Source organism: Lactuca sativa, chromosome 7 (genome assembly GCF_002870075.4).
Source record: "Lactuca sativa cultivar Salinas chromosome 7, Lsat_Salinas_v11, whole genome shotgun sequence".
NCBI classification, from domain to species: domain Eukaryota; kingdom Viridiplantae; phylum Streptophyta; class Magnoliopsida; order Asterales; family Asteraceae; genus Lactuca; species Lactuca sativa.
This window is the reverse complement of record NC_056629.2, coordinates 89,924,884-89,932,997: the sequence shown is the minus strand read 5'-3', so window position 1 is coordinate 89,932,997 and position 8,114 is coordinate 89,924,884.

Below are 8,114 nucleotides of genomic sequence, written 5' to 3'. Positions count from 1 at the left end.
ATGATGTTGTGTATCTCATATTAAGTGGGAGTAAATTTATATTTCTGGTTTTGGGTCGATATCTATGCAACCCAAGTTTGGATCATAAGAAAGTAGCCAAATGAATTTTGAGATATCTATATATAACAAAAGGCTATATGCTCAACTATAGGAAATCAGATGTTTTGGAGATCATTTTTATTAAAAAATCTGATTTTATTAGATGCCAAAATGGTTACCGATCCATATCAGGATACTTTTACATTTTAGCATGATGAGCCACTTCAAGGAATAGACTTCGGTAGCATCTTCCATAATGGAATCATAATTTATAGCATGGAATATGGTTGCAAAAATTTGTCACGAGCCTACACATTATTGGTATTGAAAGACCATTAAGGCTGTGATAATAAATCAGCAATGTTATATTCCAATAACAGAAGTTCTATTAAGTCAAAGCATATTGACATCAAGTTTCCTTCTGTTAACACAATAGTGCAAAATGGAAATATATATATATATATATATATATATATATATATATATATATATATATATATATATAGCACATATGAACAAACTCCATGAAAGCGGATCCGCTCATAAAGGGATTACCTCCCTAGGTCTTTCATGAGCATACTACACACGTTGATGTGATACTTGGTTTTAGTAGGAGTTTTATGGTGCGTTATGTCTTGTTTAAGAATATGTTTTTCTGTACAGAATTAAGAATTCGGTTAACTCCATTATTAGTTGCACTTATTTGAAGTTTGATCTCACTTCAAGTTTAAAAAAAAGGAACTCGTTGTAAATCTATTTAGATTTTAAAACCACACATCATGTTTAATCTATGTCGTTAGTTATATATGTATATGTGACCATTGATAGGTTTAGTTACGTAAAATGTAACGAAGACCGCTTTGATCCTATACTATTATGATTAGTGAACGAGATTGTTTAAGGGTACCAATATTATGATAGCATTCATTAAAGCGCTTATATGGTTATATGTACATTTATATATTTGTGGTCCAGTGGGAGATTGTTAGATAATTATGAGACCACTTCATATATATGTAATGTTATCATGAAATCAATTTATTATGGTAAGAATATAAATTGTTGATGGGCCGATTTATAGAATATTTACATACCATGTGGGTTGAGTTCCCGGTTTGACTCAAGATCCTCAAGATCCCTTCCATCTCTCACATTAGGGTTTATATCCATCTATAAATACATGTGATGAGGAGCAAATCAAGACACACGAAAATACACTAAGAAATTCGTATGGTTCATTGCTGGGGGAGTTTAGAGAGAACTCTTGAGATCAACTGGAAAACTCTTCCTAGTCTGTAGATCCAAAAATCTCAATGGAACAAGGTATGTAATCATTATTTCATGTTTAAGTTTTCTTTTAATCAGATTCGAGATTAAAGATCCAAAGTTTATGTTTCCGCGTTTTATGTTTTGGTTATGAAAATAACCAACAATTTTTTGATAGGTTTCGGGTCTACTTTAAACGGTTTATTTCTCTATCTAGTTTTGGTCACCTAAATCAATTTGTTGGACCATTTGATGTGTTATAGTTTCTGCCACGATGATCATCTTATGCCAATTATTGATATATCACAAATCGTTCAGAAAATAGTTTACTATTGGCATAATATTACCTTCTCCTCATCTGATTCAAATGTTTGTAAATTTGAAGTTACGTGGAGCACACATGTTACATGTGTGGTTTCTCTAGCTTATTTAATTTAACAAGAGAGTGTCATATTGCTTTTAATTTACATCCTATGTGTCATGCTGCTAAACGGAATACTAAAAATTTATCACAAAAGTTATAATGATCAAGCTTACTTTGGCTGGATTTTAAGAGATTATATTCTTCAAGGAGGTATGTGTAAAATTTGTTTCCCCTTGAACGTATACTTTGTTATATATATATATATATATATATATATATATATATATATATATATATATATATATATATATATATATGTAATACAGATATACAATAACTAGCCTTAAATACAGGAGATTAATTAACAATACAAATGCTATTTAATCTTATCATTATCTCTAATATTAGTTCTAATATTATCGCTAATTAATACCCCCAGAAAGCTAAGTAGTGGTGGACCAACACGAAGCTTGGTACGAAAATGTTCAAACAACAGGCGCATAAGACTTTTAGTGAAAATATCGGCTAGCTGAAGATGCATGGGAATGAACTTAGTGTTTAGTTTTCCGGAGGACACCAGCTCACGAACAAAATGATAATCAATATCAATATGTTTTGCTCGTTTGTGAGATATGGGATTTAGACTGAGAAATGAGGCACTTTTGTTGTCACATAAAAGGGTTGGAACTGAATCGGGCAAGGCGTGAAGTCACATAGCAAATGAGTAACTAAATAAGCTCTGAAGCAGTGTTTGGCATGACTCTATACTCGGACTCACAACTAGAACGGGAGACAGTGGGTTACTTTTTAGAACTCCAAGATACAAGATTTCCTCTTAGGAATATAGAATAGCCATAGGTGGAGCGACAAGTCTTAATACATCTAGCCCAGTTAGCATCAGAATAACCAAGGACAAATGAAGAATGTGGCCAAGTAAAGTGAAGACCATAGGAGAGGGCGCCTTTAACATAATGAAGGATACATTTTACAGCATGGAAATGATCAATGGTAGGCGCCTGAAGGAACTGGCTGACTTGAGTGACAGCAAACGAGAGATCATGACGTGTAATCATAAGATATTGAAAAGCACCAACAAGTGATCGAAATAACGTGGGGTCATCGAACTAAACACATGTAGTGACAAGGTGGTCAGTTGTAGACAACAGAGTAGTGGTTGTTTTGACTCCAAAAACCAGTACGAGTTAAGATGTCATGATCATATTTGACTTGAGTAAGGAAGAGACCATAAGAGGTGTAGGTGACTTCAAGACCAAGAAAGTAGTTTAGCCTACCGAGATCCTTTGTAGCAAACCCATTATTCAGACGAGTGATAAAGGTACGAATCAGTGTTGGATCATTTCCAGTAAGGATAATATCGTCGACATACACTAAAAGATAGAGAAGAGTAACGCCCCAGTGAAAAACAAACAAAGATGTGTCCGCTCGGCTACAGAGAAAACCAAGACTTATTAGAAAGGCACTGAGATGTTGAAAACATGCACATGGAGCTTTCTTTAGACCGTGTAGAGCCTTGTTGAGTTGACATACATGAAGAGGAAACTGATCATCAATGAAACTCGATGGTTATTCCATGAAAACAGTGTTAGATAGGGTGCCACTGAGAAATGCATTTTTTACATCAAGTTGATGTAAAGGCCATTTTTGCATTACCGCAAGAGTAAGAACAACTCGAACAGCAGAGGCTTTGACAACAGGATTAAAGGTGTGCGAATAGTCAAGGTCAGGAACTTGAGGGAAACCTTGCACGACTAGATGAGGTTTATAGCGATCAACCATGCCATCAGAATGAAACTTTGTTCGAAATATCCACTTGGGTCCCACAACATTTGCATTTTTAGGTCTAGGAACTAGAAACCATGTATTATTTGCACGTAAGGCTGCCATCTCCTCTTCCATTGCCATCAACTATTGTGGGTGATTTGATACAGACTTAAAACCTTTAGGGGTGGAGGAGGCGAAAAAGGAATGTATTAATCCCGAGTGTTGAAGAGATGCTAGGTTTGCCCGGTGCTTCAGTTTGAAAATACCTGCTTGAGAGCAAGTTATCATAGGGTGGGTCGGTGGGACAACCTATGGAGAGAGCCAAAGGTGGTGAATTTGGTACCGAAGATTGAACAACCAACTCAGTTGAAGGCTGTTGATCGGTTGCTGGCGACGTAGGTGCTGGTTGAGGATCTACAGAGTCGTCGACACACGGGCAACAATGATCGGCATGGGAAGAGGCATAGGAAACTATTTGTTGAGATGTTAGAGGAGAATCCGGTATGTAAGAAATGGGCAGTAGTTCATCAAAGGAAGTGATTTGTAGAGCCTTAAGGGATTTTGAAGATGAAGAGCTAGCATAAGGAAAAGTTGCTTCATCAAATTGGGTGTGTCATGTAGTGTAAATACGATTAGAAGTAGGATCTAAGCATCGATATCCTTTGTAGTTTGTGTTGTACCCAATAAAGATGCATGGAGTACTTCTTGGTGCTAGTTTGTGAGGTGAATAATTTCTTAAATACGGAAAAACATGGCAGACAAAAACTCGAAATAAATCATAATTCGGTGATGAAGAGAATAATAATTCAAACGGGCTTGTTGTCAAGGAGCTTTGATGGTAACCGGTTGATAATAAATACCGCAGATGTGAAAGCATCGACCAAAAATTAGGTGGGAACATGTGCATTGAACAACATTACAAGACCCGTTTCAATGATGTGACAATGTTTGCGTTCTGCCCAACCGTTTTTCTGGGGAGTATACGGACACGAAACACGGTGATGAGTCCCATTACTCACAAATGTTTGTTTGACACGGTTGTTAAGAAATTCTATACCAATATCACTTTGAAAATTTTTAACCTTAGAAGAGAATTGCTTTTGGACAAAGGGTAAAAAATTGGTGAGAATTAACGGGAAATCGGACTTTTGCTTGAGTGGATAGAACTACATGAACCTAGAAAAATCATCCACAAAAACAACATAATACATATAACCCTATGTAGAAGGTATTGGTGATTGCCCCCATAAATCGCAATGAATAAGGTCTAGGACATGTGAAGACCGTTTGTCATTTTCGTTAAAAGGTAATCGTTTGCTTTTGGAGAGTGTTCAAGAAGAACAAATTATTGGTTTTGGCAATACTAAAGTAAGAGATAAATAATCCAATTTTTCTAATAAAGAAACAATGTCAAAAGCTACATGTCCTAGTCTATTATGCCAAACTTCAAAAGAAGCACTAGTCCTTTTATTCCGTAATGCAGCTAAAAACTCCTTATTGCCTTGCTCAAATATGTAAAGTCCAACTTCACATCTAACTTTTTTAATGATTTCCTTGGTGGTTCGATTATGAATTGCAAAAAAAAGTGTTAGATATGATAATGTCTATAGGTGAGTCATGAGTGAGCTTGCTAATGGAAAGAAGGTTTTTATTGATGTGAGGAACCACTAGACCATCTAGTAATTTGAGATTTTTGGAGACACGAGAAGTACCAATACCCGTTATGTTTAAAAGATTACCATTTCCAACAACCACTTGATCGTTGCCAGCATATGAGGAGGAGTGATCAAGATATGTAGAGGAGTTTGTCATGTGAGATGAGGCACCTGAATCAACATACCATTTTGGACTGGTAGTATTGCACTTGTTTTGGAAAGAATGAACAACGTTTGCATAAATAGTTGAACTTTGCTGAAACGTGGTAGAACAGGACATGAGGATGCATAGTGTCCATTTTTGTGACACAGTTGACAATGGGAGGATGTCTGACACGCCCCTGCCACCAGAAAAACCACCACGTGGCTGAGAACCTTGACCCATGTTGTTTGACGAGCCCTTAAATGAGGTTTGAGTTTGAGCAGTGAAGGCAGCAGTAGCAGTTGTGGCATGATTTTGTATCGATTTGAGGAAGAGATTGTAACTTTCTGCATGGGAGAGAAGATTATGAAAGGAGGGACATGGTGTGACTGCTCGATGAGCAGTAGAGAATGACTCGAAGGATGAACCGGGTCCACATAAGAACCAATGTACTTTTTCCATGTCTTTAACCGGGTGACCAACATCAGCCTATTTGTCACACACAGCTTTAAATTGTCGACCAAAATCAGAATAAGAAGAATTACCTTTGGTCATTTATCTGAGAGAGGGAATAATGGTTGTAAGCGTGTTCAATAGATTGCAAAACAACATGAGCAGTAGTGAGGTTGAGAGCTTCAACCATGGCCTCTTCTGAGAGAGAGAGGGCTAGATAATTAGTAGAGCTCGCTGATCTGAATCAAACCATGTCTGATAATCTGGGTTTGGAGAAGACTCTCCTTCAACTAAAATAGTAGCATGTGGAGAAGGAATAGAACTATCGACATGGACAAGCAAGTTCGGATAAGATAAAAAAGGTTGTATCTGATTCTTCCAAAATAGGTAATTTAAAGATGTTAACTTGATAATGAGAAGATGTAGAATAGTTGCTTAAGGGAGGTTGGATTCGGCAGATTCCATGAAGAAAAGACGAAAAGAATGGGGGTTGCGGCTATGGTTAAGCGATCCTGGATGATACCATTTAAAATTTGTTTCCTCTTGAACATACACTTTGTTTATTGATGTATATATATGAAATACAGATGTACAACAACTAGCCTTAAATACAGGAGATTAATTAACAATAAAAATGCTATCTATCTTATCATTATCTCTAATATTAGTTCTAATATTATCGCAAATAGTATCAGTATGTCATGCTATGCACACCCTATTGGAACTGTTATAACTTCAACAAGTTTGAACATGAGATACCCAACATAACGGTATCCACAACCCCTCTATGGGCTCCTTAGCAAGAAATAATGTGTTATCTTAAATTTAATAGGCCTTCATGTAAATTGCTTTGAATGGGTAAATCAATCATTTTCCCAACATTAATCCTCTCATACATACTACAACTAATTGATGTACCTAAGATGCGTTTTCCCTGGCTCCCAAAAGAAAGGCATTAGATGGACCAGATTAAATTCCCTTACATAAATAATTATGAATTCATAATGGTGGTATTTTTGGTAGAAGTATAGTCTTCATTATACCTTATAGAGGTTGCTTATATTTGTGGATAATTGCAATGGATGGATTGGTTTCCTTTCTTTACTTCGTTATTGCAAGAAATATCAGTAAACACTTACTGTCATGCAATATTTGTATGCATGATTATGGTTTTAGAACATTAGCGAGGCTACTAGAGAAGGATTTGAGCCATATACATCTTAATTGCATTTATACTGAAAATCCATATATAAACTTTGTGATCTTGCCATCATGGATATGTTGAGTATTTGTTTGTTTGGGAAATATGGATTCTTTTTCACACCCCCGAACCGGACGGTGGAAACATCCGGGGGCTTGGGTGACTTCATTTTCGTAGTATCATCACAGTGTATATAATTGAAACCAAACATTATCATCATCACATCTCACTTCTCTCTTCTCTTATTCTTCTTCTTATTCTCGGCTAAGGCCCCCTTCACTCACCGCTCTCTATTTAAACTTTCAACACCATACAACTCCTCTCAAAGCCATCTAAGGTTCTCTCATTTTCATCCTTCAAAAATTTGTGAAATAGGGTGTGTCCACCAAGGTTTTCTTCAAAGATCATCACTCTTTTGAATCATCATATTTTTAGAGGATGCACTCAAGAAGTTTGCTAGGGCCGAGATTATTCTCATTCTTCATTAGAAACCAAAAACCATCAACCAATGTGAGTTTATACCCCTTATTTTTTGGTTTTACTATGTTTTGGGGGAGAATATAAGTTAGTTTGTGTAGATCTATTTGTGTATGCATGATTTTGTGTGTTTTCCGTGATATAAGGGTGATTATGTGTTAGAAAATTAATGAACTTGAAAATATGCTAAAACATGATGATATTTGTAGAACATAACATTTATTGCAACTTATTATGCAAAGAAAAGGTTTTAAGCACTTCAAAGTTACTTAAAACTAAGAAAATTGCATAAGAGGGTCAAAAATGACAAAATAACCAAAAATGAGGTATTTTTATGTAACTCATGGTTTTAAGGGACCACAAAGGATTTATTTTGATAAATATGAATCTTTATGGTATTTGTGATTTTAAAAGGGCTAAAAGTGTAAATTTTCACAAGTGGGCCCATCTTGGGCTTTCACGGCTTTTGGGCCAAAATTGCAAATTTTTGGACTTTTGTGGGCTTAAGTGTCATTTTAAACAAAGTTGTGCCAAAAATGTAAATTTTCGATAAAAAGGGCTGAAAATATAAATTTATTAAAACTTGGGCCAAAAAGATAAATTTATTTATAAAAGGGCCGAGAATGCACATTTTCATAAACTTAAGCCAAAATGATATTTTTGACAAAAGAGGGTTAAAATGTTATTTTTACTTAAACTAACCTTAAATGTAAACTTTTGGTCTTAAAGGACTTA